The 12,724-nt window shown below is 33.1% G+C and overlaps 5 non-coding genes across 5 annotated transcripts; 3 read left to right on the top strand and 2 right to left on the bottom strand.

The window, feature by feature from the left end:
• The first annotated feature begins 4,674 nt into the window (after positions 1-4,674).
• On the top strand, positions 4,675-4,747 carry TRNAR-UCG (transfer RNA arginine (anticodon UCG)). The gene has a single exon. It is a non-coding gene; the product is annotated as a tRNA-Arg (tRNA).
• Positions 4,748-4,913: 166 nt separating this feature from the next.
• TRNAS-CGA (transfer RNA serine (anticodon CGA)) lies at positions 4,914-4,995 on the top strand. The gene has a single exon. It is a non-coding gene; the product is annotated as a tRNA-Ser (tRNA).
• A 158-nt stretch (positions 4,996-5,153) lies between these two features.
• Positions 5,154-5,226, bottom strand: TRNAR-UCG (transfer RNA arginine (anticodon UCG)). The gene has a single exon. It is a non-coding gene; the product is annotated as a tRNA-Arg (tRNA).
• Positions 5,227-5,454: 228 nt separating this feature from the next.
• Positions 5,455-5,536, bottom strand: TRNAS-CGA (transfer RNA serine (anticodon CGA)). Its single transcript has one exon. It is a non-coding gene; the product is annotated as a tRNA-Ser (tRNA).
• A 913-nt stretch (positions 5,537-6,449) lies between these two features.
• On the top strand, positions 6,450-6,522 carry TRNAR-UCG (transfer RNA arginine (anticodon UCG)). The gene has a single exon. It is a non-coding gene; the product is annotated as a tRNA-Arg (tRNA).
• Positions 6,523-12,724: the final 6,202 nt, after the last annotated feature.

Here is a 12,724-nt window from a genome sequence, read left to right as displayed (position 1 = left end):
AAAATAATTTATATCTGACCCCACCTCAGATTTGACAACAACATTTTTGCCGTGTTCAGCCAGTTTTCTCGTTTTGGCGATAGGTCGATAAGTTCACCGCAAAAAGTTATCGCTAAGGTTGCCATACTGTTGGTGGAACGAAACAGCCAGTTAAAAATACTTATAAAATATAAATGATTACATTAATAACTTTAAAGGACCGCCAAAATGGTTGTTTATAATTAATACTATTTAATGTGATTACTTAAATGGTCCAAATTAACCAAATAATTATTTGAGACCACCGGAATTAAAACTGTGAAAAGTGTGGCAGCATCTTAGGAGCCTGAATTTGCTTAATTCTACCATTTTTTGCCTTTTTCTGGCTTAGAAAAAGGGCAATTGTAAATATAATAGGCAGTACTTTACGTTGTTTGCTTATTACCAACAACACAAGTTAGCTGCTTGAGCAGTGAGAAACGATGAGAAAACGAAACATCCGATAGCAAACGAAAACGGTTCGTTTTCGCCCAAAACGAAATCGAAAAAATTTTACGATTACCGGAGCAGGCCTGAAAGTTCTTTATTATCAATCACATAATTATGACTCGCACTGTTTGTGCGCTTTCACACAAGGTTGTATTTACGGATATGTGCGCACATATCCAATGAATAGCCGCAGTGCTCTGTCCATCTTTCTCATGTTCGTTTTCCCCGATGGCAGCCTATAGAAAGTTTTCGGGAATTAAGTTAACAAAACACTCGTGAGCATTTATATGTACATAAATATATACATATTTAAGTAGTATCTGTATTTCAATCTGGTAATGCTTTTGTTTGCTTTTTATTAAACCTAAATTAACAAGGTTGTTTACGAATTAATAAATTGTTTGATTTAAAGAAGACTTTTAGTTTTATTTTATAATTTTTAAAGTAATTTTAAATAATTTATAACAAAATTCTATACAAAAAATATTATTAAATTATAAATAATGCTGTTATTTAAAGGTTTTAAGTCAATGAATAATTTCAAAAATCTTTAAGAAAATGTTTTTAATAATAATATTTTCATAAATTTATTTCTCCTGATTTGTTTATAATTTTTGCTATTACTGTCCAAGTTGCAGTTTTTCTATTTATTGTATTTCCAAAATTAGTTTGTTTTTTACCCCCCACAACCCCATATTTTTTATTTATTTTTTTCACTTTGAAACAGTTTGACGTTGACGAAGACCAAAAAAGTGGACGACCGCCTACGAAACACGCCTATTGTTGCCACCTCCCACACACATAGACACCCATACACACACCCAGACACACTGATAGGGAAACACTCGAACATTTGCTTCGCATGTGGCCCTGGCAACCCTTTCAAAAAAGGGAAGCGCGTCCATGTGGGAGCGCGATTACACTTGGGGAAAATCTATTATTTTTCTATAAATAAAATTTGATTTATTATTAGATAACGAATTTTAAGATTTATTAATAATACAAAATATTATAACAAGCTTCTAGGGTTGCCAACTATAAACTTTAATAAATAAACTCAAGATTAAGATTTCTGATTTCACTGAAAATGTACCAATTTACGTATATTTATATATATTTTATATATATTCTTTGTCTTTAAATTTCTGTGTAGGGTTGCTGCATTTGAAGGGGGCCCTGGCTACCCTGGTTTTTGGGACCGGCCGGACCAACCTTAACCGACAACGACGCTTTGGGCGCATTCGCTTACCGTTTTTCAAGCAGAAAATCGATAAGTGCGCACGTACAGGAACATATATACCATTAGACGTCGCACCGCATCGCACACAGATATAGCATATATATATATATATATATATATATATTTACGTATATCCCATTGCACATGGTGTATATAGCGGTGATTGTGTGTGTGGGGCAACACAACATCATGCGTCGTAGGCCAGAGATGGTTTTCAGTTTTCCCCAACTGCAAATGGATGAGAAACAGTCGAAAGCCAAGGGAGCTCCAGTGTGTTCGGTGGGAGAGGAGAAAGAGGAGCCGCCATATATAGTGCAGTTTGGGGAAAATACGGGTAGGTACCACGGGGGAGGTAGTTGGAAATCCCTACGTGCGCTTTGCTGTTTCATCAATTATTTATTTCGGTTTTGTGCCACTGGACACACAAGAGGTTGGAGGAGTAAAGGAGCATTGGGATCCTGGCAGAGCTAAGAACAAAGCCCAGTATGGAGCCAGGGTTGCCACCCCTTAACAAAGTTCCTAGCTACATACAAACAACATTTACCATATTGTTTACTCGACTGTTTCCATCAAATATTCAGAGATCAATTGAAGCGAAATACGCTTCGAGTTTCCTACATAATTTACCAAGTTTTTCAGAGGGGAGGAAAATATGTTTTAAAAATTTTTGTAATTGAAAATAAATGGAATAAATATTTTTAGATATAAGTATAAAAAAATACAATACAAATATCGATATAAGTATAAGAATAATCCCTCATTTCCTTCTTTATTTTCTATATATTAAATATTTATTTTTTAAATATTTTCTTTATATTTTATTATATATTTTCTAAACAAATACAATTTTTTATTGGCATTAAGTGAATATTTTTCTTGAGGGAAAACTCATTTTTCCACTTAAGAAAACTAAGCAAAGGTGTATGAAAGGGAAGTGAAGAAAATTTAAAGAAACATTAATCATGAATTCGGGGAATTAGTGAGCGGTGGAGCGGAAAGAGTTGGTACAACCCACCCACCAAGGAGGGGGATTTTTCAGGATTTTGACCAGGCCGAAAAGCAGGCGGCATTGTAACCACAACCATCAATAATAACGCAATGTGGCATTGGGCAAGGCACCAAGGAAGCTGACAGAATTAGTTGCAAAAATTTATTTATGACTCTTTGTTGGCCCAGGCATTGTTGTTACCTAGCCCACCTGCCCCCTTGTACCCGCCCACCTGTGCTGATTTATGGCGCTCTGATAGTGCTGCCAATAATTGGCCAAAGAAGCGGCAGAGCGAACTTTTGTCTCCATCCCAAAGTCTATTTTTCAGTTAAAGAAAAACTAAGGGGGTTTTTAGTAAATTGGGTATTTTTTTGTAGATAATTTTAATGTATTTTGTTAGTAAACTTTGTTTATTTTTTAAATTTTATTGTTAAATTAGCCAAAAATGATTTTAGATATTATTAAAATTTTTTTAATTGCAACTCTTATTGTAAAATAAGGCAAAACAATATTTTATACTGTAAAATTAATTTTCTATGCTTTTCAAAATGGAAATGACTATTTAATATTAAAAATTTAACTTAGACGTTTCTTTTGCAGTTTAAAAATATGTATAAAATATATTTATTATTAAAAAACATCCTAGTGTCTGTAGGTTTTTGTTTTTATTTATTCCTTTTTTTATTTTTGGCTTTTGTCATGGCCATGGCAGAAATCTCATTAAGTTTTACATGCAACGAACAACCGACATGCAAACTGCATTCGAAACAGAGATAGGGGGAATCCCCTCTCTTTGTTGCCAAGTGCGTGGCAAGACAGAGCGAGATAGAGAGTGGGTGAGAGAAAGGGAGAGTGGGAGAGACGAGGCTGATTAGCATATTACCATGTAATTAGATAGTTCGTAATTAATTTTAATTGTAACCGGCTTCAGCAGCCACACCACAGCAACAACAAAAAATAAAGAAAAAGAATGAAATTATTTCGGACTTTCCCAAGAAAGGAAATTATCAGATAAAAGCATGATAATATTGTGGGATGTATTAGTAGCTTATAAAAAAATAAAATAATTATAAATTAGAGCTTACGAAAAATCGTCTTGCAGCTTTTTCAACATATAAATAAACCTATAATGTAACCCCCTATAGAAGCTATTTTTAGGGTCCTTTCCTATGATATATCCCTGAAATCTGTCACGTTATTACATATATATTTTCCTCACAAAAATTTCCCTGATTATTCATTGAAAAGCAGACGGAAAGCAAACAAAAAAAAGTTCCAAAAATGCGTTTGCCGCAGACACAAATTATCGATCCAACCAGTACACACACACAACACACACACAAAGAGACGAAGTTTAAGCAGTCCCAAAAAAGTAAAACACTTGACTAAGACCCCCGTTCCCCAACCCCCATAGAAAAAAAGGATGTGGGTGGCTTTCGGTTTTTCCACGGGCAACGGAATGTTTATTGCAGCAACTTCTTCTTCAACTCGGTCTTGATAAAATAATCATGACCTACCACAATATGGTCGTAAATAAGCTGGCCAATTGTCCTGACTTGGTACTCTTACGAAAAAAAATACAAATAGCAAAGCTTAAGGTACATTGCTCCCAAAAGTGCTATAAATATATTAATTAATAAGTTAAGAACTGATATATAGAGTTACCTTATAAAATACAAGTCATTAGGGCATTCTGATAGATTTTACAAATGAATAATAAGCTAAAAATAGTTAATGAATATCATGAAAAATAAAAAATAAATAAACAGAATTAAAATATATCTAGCCTTGAGTGGGAGTCGAACCCACGTTCTTTGGATTTCTACATTTTGTGTGCGCTGCTTAACCCACCCTCTTTCGCTCTCCCTTCCCTCTTGCCATCTTGCTCCCACTACTGCCCACTATAGTTTTGTTCTCACTCCAGGGTTCTCTCAGCTCTCGCATGTTTTATTTGTTGTTAGCTCCCCATACACCAACTGACCGTGTGGCCTAATGGATAAGGCGTCGGACTTCGGATCCGAAGATTGCAGGTTCGAGTCCTGTCACGGTCGAAGAGAAATAAATTTTTTCTCCTTCTTTTATGCTTCTTTATATTCAGACTTTTTTCATAAATATATTTGCTTAATCAAGTTAGAAGAACCAGAATAAATTAAGTAAAAATTCGAATTTAGGGGCCAGAATCTTAAGGAGCTGATTGGACACGTGGAGCAACACACAGCAGTCGTGGCCGAGTGGTTAAGGCGTCTGACTCGAAATCAGATTCCCTCTGGGAGCGTAGGTTCGAATCCTACCGGCTGCGAAATGGTGTATAATTTTTTTAATATATTTTTTTTATTTTAATGTTTGTTTATTAAAATAAAAATGGTTGAGAATATATATATATATATTCTGTAAATATATTTTAAATGATATGAATATTAAATAAATAATAAAATCGAATTAAAAAGATATTTATATCGACCGTGACAGGACTCGAACCTGCAATCTTCGGATCCGAAGTCCGACGCCTTATCCGTTGGGCCACACGGTCTGTTACGTCAGAGGGTTGCCAAGTTTCTAAGATAAACTTAGGTGTTGTAATTAATTAATTAACCATAATCACAATATTTTACTGCAGTATATGAAGCATTTTTTAAAATGAAAAGAAATACTTATATTTATTTGCTTAATTTTACAACTTACACTAAATAAAGTAACAAAAGCTTTTCCCTAAGAAGTATTCCAAAATAAAAATAACTAAAAAAGAATAATTTCTAATCGCAGCCGGTAGGATTCGAACCTACGCTCCCAGAGGGAATCTGATTTCGAGTCAGACGCCTTAACCACTCGGCCACGACTGCTTCATATCATGAGCGTGTCCAATGTTCTTCCAGACCAAAGTCCAAGGGTTAATGATATTATCTCAACGATCTTTATAATTTTTGCACGTATAAAAATATTAAAAAAATATAAAATTATAAAAAAACAATAATGTCTATATAAAAGAGTATAAATATTTCTGTTATGATTTTTATACAATTTTTTTATATTTTGTTATGTTGTTTTTGTTATTCTGTTTCGTTTGTCTGGCATTGCGTAGACCTCACACAGATACACACCAACACCGACAGACACGCACAAATTATTTACATTTGCCGCTGACGAGAGAGTTCGTTGAACCTTCAACAACCTTTTTCGGGTCCGTTTCGCCGGGTTTTTTATTTTTGTACAAAATCTTTTTTTTTTTTCGGCTGGCTTTCCTTTACTTTCGTTTGCCCTTCCGTCTGGCTTCGCTGTGTGTGAGTGTGTGTGCGTGCGCCCAAAAAAAGGCTCAAAATGTGTCCTTTTCCCCCCACGGTCTGGTTTCGTTTCTTGGTCCTTTGGCAACATTGCCAGTTTTTGCTTATCATTGCGGTTAGTGTCCCAGGATACCGGTCGTCCTTTTGCAATTTTGGGAATAAAATATGTGAAATTTTAAGTACAAAACTTGAATTACTTTAGTGAAAGTTTAAAAAAAAATATATAAGCAAGTATTGTTTTTTGCATTTTAAAATTATTAACATAATAAATTGAATAATACTCAATTATAACAGATTATAAAACCTAAGCTTATGTTGTCTACCAAGCAATATTGTAGAGGAACCGAAAATTTGAGGTATGAATCCTGGTCACAATCGAAGTATGCCTTTTTTCTTTGCTTCGTAATATCAATATTTATAACAGATTATAACAGCTTAATTAATTTTGGCTACCTGGTAACCTTCTGACGTAATAGACCGTGTGGCCCAACGGATAAGGCGTCGGACTTCGGATCCGAAGATTGCAGGTTCGAGTCCTGTCACGGTCGACAAATGAAACTTTTTAATTTTATTTTCTTAAAAATCGTATGTAATTTATAAACCTTTTTGTTGGGGTTTTATAATATTAATAATCAAGCAACCTTGCTAATTCTGGCCCAATTGAAAGATATATTTAACTCCTACATGGGCTCTGAAGCTTTGGGTAAATCAACATGTGGCTGCCACGAGTAAAGGGCCAAACTTTGTTTGTCGGCTTTCTTCAGACCCAAAAACACTGAGAGAAAATTAAATTCAGCAAGCAATTAATCTCAAAAATACTGAAAAAATATACATAACATTAATAATAAATAATACATTTTAAAATTTATATTCATTTTTACATAAGACAAGTATTAAACAAAAATAATAATACCAATAAATAAATAATTATTATACTTAAAATAACCAGCCAAAATAATTGCAAAATATTTTTATTTCTTAAACAAAATTAGGGGTAAGTTATTTGAGAAATAATATTCTAAAGAAATAAATACTTTTCCCATATTATAAAAAATTATAGGTTATAATTTTTCTCAGTGCTGCTAGTTGCTAGAGTTGTAGTCAAAGTTTTTCTTTATTTTATTTTTTTTTGCTCTTTTTTCCAGGGAACAACGAGAGAGAGCAAGTTTTTAGCAACGACATTCTGGTCTACAAAGTGGAGGACGACGACGACGAGGCTGCAATTTATGTGGAGGTCCGGCCAGTCGTCGTCGTGGTCCGCCGCTGTCCAAGGGATCCGAGGGCCCACAGTCGTCGGCTTAGCATAATAAACGTCAGAATTAATTGGATTTTAATTGTCTGTTAAGCGCTGAAATTAAGTGCAGCCAAACTAGATTGCAGCGGCAGCGGAGGTTGGAAAATGTATTGCCAACTTGGAGCTGCTGACTGCTTTATTCAGCCGACGCCGTGGAGATCGGATCCCCTACCCGATACCGATCTTAACAATGCTCAACCAAGCGACACACAGCACACACACACACACACACACACACACACACATGCACACTCACCTGTGAGGAAGACTATTTGCATGTCTCCTACGAAGCTCCATTCTTCGTTCTTCAGTCTACAGTTCCCCATTCTTCATTCTCTGGTGGTCTTCCAGCCGATACTTATGCCGATTCCCAGCCATATAGCCTTTAACTTCAGGCCAGCTGATGCCGCCGATTGTCGCCGATTTTGATTGGCGGTCAGGAAAGGCTATAAAAAAAAAGACAATTAATTTGAATTTAATAAAAAATTAATTAGAATTAAATTAAAAATTAATTTCAAAAAATAATTAGAATTAAATAAAAAATATATTAGAATTAAATACAAAAATTAATAAGACTTTAATTAAGATGTAATTAGAATTTAATAAAAAACAAGAAAGGAAGCTATCTTCGGTACGCCGAAGTTTGTATACCCTTGCAGATTGGTTTTCATATTTATATTATAAATTATAATGCCGAAAATAGATTCTAAACAGAGTTTCATAACATTTTTCTTATACTTATTATGTTTACAGTTTGACAGTTACAGTTATACATTCCCAGCTTTACATTTTCTCTACATCTACGGATCGCTTCTATGGCAGCTATATGATATAGTTGTCCGATTTTCATAATATTGTTACCAAAATTCTGAAATAATACTAAAAGCTCATGTCTCAAAGGAGATTAAAATACGTTGAAAAACAACGAAGCTATAATTTTTTCTATTACTTCCCCTATCGTTCCTATGGCAGCTATAAGATATAGTGGTCCGATTTTCATAAAATTTTTATTAAAACTCTGGAATAATATAAAATGGCTATATCTCAAAAATGATGCAATAATATTGAAAAACAGCCAAGTTATAATTTTTTTTCTAAAAATTTATCGAACATTTGTATGGCAGCTATATGATATAGCCGTCCGATCCGTTCCGACATATATAGCAGTGAGAGTATATAGAAGACTATATGCAAAGTTTCATTCAGATAGCTTTAAAACTGAGGGACTGAGGGAATTAGAATCTTATAAAAAAATAATTAGAATTAAATAAAAAATTAATTAAAATTAAATAAAAAAATTAATTATAATTGAAAAAAAAAATTAATTGGAATTAATTAAAAAATTAATTAGAATTAATTAAAAAATTATTAGAATTAAATAAAAATTGATTATAGTTAAATAAAAAATGATTCGAATTAAATAAAAAATTAATAGGAAAATAATAGAAATTACATAGAAAATTAATAGGAAATTAATTGGAAATTAAAAGGAAATTCAATAGTAAAGAAACTATTTCAAATGGGAAATTTATTTAAATAATATAAATATTTTTTAGAGCTTTTTTTTATTCATTTCTATGAGCTCTAAAAAATATTTATATTTTTTTAAGCTTTAAAAACTATAGATATAAATCATATAAATAAATTATATAAATTAAATTATATAAATATAGAATATTAAGGTCTTAGTTAATATTTTATTTATATTATTATTGCCTTCCTATTGTCCTTTCACTTATACTTGCGCCTTGTGTGGCCAGCAACATGTTGCCAGCAAAATTCTCAAAGATTAAGACGCCGCAAAAGGCCAAAAACCCACCAAAAATAAACCAAAAAAAAAAAAAAATAAAGGCTAGCGTTCAACGAACTTTGGCCGCCGGCAGGAGGCACTTTTTGTGGCAATGGAGGGGATGCCACTGCGTATACGCAATGGCCGGGCATATCAGCTGTTGTGGCAGGACGAAGGACGCAGGACTTTGTTGCATTTTGATTTAGCACCAGCACAAGAAGTAGCCAAGGGAAGCCGAAGAAGCAGAAGAACCGAAGGACCCAGGACGAAGACGAAAAAAAAAAAAACAGCTGTAAGGAGTTCAATGCACTCAATGCCGCCACCGATGACGTTAGGGATAATCCCAAAGCAGGACTCCAGGACCCCCGAACTGTCTTGCTGTGAGTGTATAAGGACACGCACACGTGCCGGTTGTCACTGAGAGAAAATTGGGGGAACTTGTTAAAAGATATAGATAGATATACAGAGGGACAGATTTTTAGATATAGATATTTTAGAGATTGGAGAAAATGTATAAAAAAATAATTTATTAAAATATATTTTCTTTTTAAATGTTTTTAAATAATTTATGTATTTGTAATTTATTTTTGAGTTTTATTTATTATATTATTTATTTAATGTATTTTTTTAGTAATTTTTTTTTCAGTGCTTCTATCCCGGATCCTGTTGGCATCCTTGCGGGGGGGCCATTGGCTTTTTGGGCTTCGCCGTCGGCGGGTCGGCAGTTTCGGCGTCTTGTTCGTAGGGCTTCGGACTTTTCGGCTCGCCGGCTTTTATTTTATGCCATTCCGTTTTCGGGTGTCAATGTCCTGCGTGTCCTGTCTGTATATATCTTATATATATATATATATATATATAAGATATATATATATGCGAGAAAAAAGCGCTCGATTCGCGCTGCGTTCTGCGTTACGCTCGTCACATTTTATTAGCCCGTTTTGCAGGCTGCAGGACATTGAACGTCTGTCTCCCTGCGCGAGTCCTTTGTGTCGCAATAAATAACACACATCAGTGTGTGTTTGTGTGTGTGTGTGTCCTTTTCCCTGCTTGTTATTTTGTATCATTTTTTTTGTTCACTTTATTTTTGGGTTTAAATGTTGTAAGTGCATTGAACTGCCGGCCGCCTCCTTGACGCTTTCGTATATATTTTTCTGTGTGGGGGCGATCTGTGCTTGAAGTCCGTGAAGTTAATGATAGTTTATATATATACTATTCCTGATCTGATACTCTTTTTTGTTGAAATTTATCTTATACAAGTAGGGATTTTCTTAAAATGTAATTATTATAAAAGATTTTTCGAATGGAAAGATTTGATTTTGAATTTTTATTCGTTAAAAGTATTTTAAATAATTAAATTTTTTTAATTTCAGGTTTTTAAGGGCCTTTAGCATTCGTTATTTTAATTTTTAATATTTTATTTATATTTTTAACATTTACAATTTTATTATATATATTTTAAACATTTATTTAAGGTTTTAAGGGGATTTTGGCATTCGTTAAAAATATTTAAAAAATTAAATTTTTAATTGTAAATTATAAGCAATTTTATTAGATTTATTTATAACATTTATTAAAGGTTTTTTAAGAGTCTTTGGCATTCGTCAGGACCCTTGCCTTGGCTGTCAAAGGTTTTTGTGTGCGAGGCAGTTTTTTTTTTGATCAAACAAAGGCTTTTCGCCCTCATATATATACCTTTATACCGTTATCCCAGGACCTTTGGCGGATTAGGGCCGTGACAAGTGCGAGTGAGGGTGCAACAAAAAAATAAGGATCAGGGAGATCGCTGGCAGCTGTCCTGTTCCTCTAACGGGAACACTTAACCCTAAGCATATTTTCGGCATTTCTTTTCTTTTATGCACTTTTCTGGCACTCCTATATATTTTTGTATTATTTTTTTGTTTTTTTCTGCTTTTTTTTGGAAGGGCGCTAATGATGATGAAGCGCCTAGGAGAGAAAGGGAGGGGTAGGAGGGGGCTGCAACAACTGTCTCCTTGATGCGTCCTTCAGGAGCTCTCTGGCGCATGACTTTTGCCTTCTTCTGCCAACTTTTCAGTTTCAGAAAAACAAAAAAAAGAAACCTAGGAAAAATACTGCGTTACTTTCCACTCCTTGTTCTTTTTTTTATTATTTCCCTTTTTTTTTATTATTATTTTCCATTTTTTTTTTGCATATTTTTCTGTTGTTGTTTGTTTGCTATTTTCGGAGGACTTGCAGGCGGCGGCGACTTTGTCTATGCTGCAAAAGAATGCCTTTGGGGCATTTAGATAAAAAATACATGAAGGAGCCAGAGCCAAGCCAAAAGGATACTAAAAAACAGATGGGTAACCAGGAGCAAAGGGGACAGGAGGGGTAGCCAGTGGGGCCTGCCTGCATATTGCACTTGAGAGAGCTCAACAACAACTGAATAAAAAATATAACAACAAAAATATATATAGAAAAAAAAGAAAATACAAAAAAAAATAAAAGTAACAACGGAAAATTGTGAAAAAATCACAAGACGCACATAAAATGTGAGGGAGAGAAAAGCGAAAAAGTGTAATAGAATTTGTCCAGGGAAAAGGGGGTTAAGGCATTTCCATCTGCTGTTGTTGTCGCTGTCATTTGTTTGTTGTATTTTATAATTTATAGAATTATGCAAAAGCACCTCAGGTCGCACCGAACAAGCTCAAATATTTCAAATAAAAAAAGGGTGTATATATAGGGTATTTTTTCAGCAGATTATAAAGAAAAAGCTTGATTTAACTTAATTTATTTTAAAATATTTTTAAAAATTGTAACTAATTTATTAAATTAGATAATGCAGCAAAAGGTGGCTTAATGTGGATAAATTAATTAAATAAATTAAAAAATAAATATTTATAATAATTGTAAATCAAAAGAAAATTAAGAAAATTAATTTCAATAAAATAATAATGTAATTCTAATATTTTTCTGGATATTAATATTTTGATTAATTTATTTAATTAAGTTTACCACATACTTAATTAAATAAATTAATAAAAATATTTAAAAAAAATTGTAAAAAAGTAGAAATGATTTTAAATATATAAAATAAATAAAAAAATTTTTTTTAAAATAATTTAAACAATTAGAAGCTAGGTAAAATATTTAATAAATATTTTAAATAATTTTAAACAACAAGAAAATGAAAAAAAAAGTTATTAAAATATTTAAAATAAATATAAACAAATATAAAATGAAAAGAATTACTTAAATAAATATGTAAAATATATTTCCTTAGAAGATATATATACTAAATCCCCCAATAAAATAACCTTAAAGTCTCTCTAAATAAAAATAATGCCTTCAAGGACCTGACCGAATAATGACTCCTACTCATATGAGATGTCTATAAAACCCCAAACCAAAAGACAAACACACAATGTCGTTGTCGCCAGGGCTAATCTACAGCAATTTTTACGCTTTTCACAAGAAATCCACAAAAAAGAAACACAAAAAAAAAAAATAAATAAAGAAGAAAATCGGAGAAAGAGGTTGCAGGATGAGGGGGATTCCCTGTGAAAAGAAAGAAAACTTTGGACTTTGAATGCCCCGGAATTTTCCTTTTCATCAGCTTAAAAGCCTGGCACAAGGAGAATGGGAAAGGAAAAGTATAATAAGTGGGGGGGAAGAGAGACAGAGAGGGGGGGAAGACTGGGAACGGGAA

Source organism: Drosophila kikkawai, chromosome X, assembly GCF_030179895.1.
Source record: "Drosophila kikkawai strain 14028-0561.14 chromosome X, DkikHiC1v2, whole genome shotgun sequence".
Classification (NCBI taxonomy): domain Eukaryota; kingdom Metazoa; phylum Arthropoda; class Insecta; order Diptera; family Drosophilidae; genus Drosophila; species Drosophila kikkawai.
This window is presented reverse-complemented; position numbering and strand designations above follow the sequence as displayed.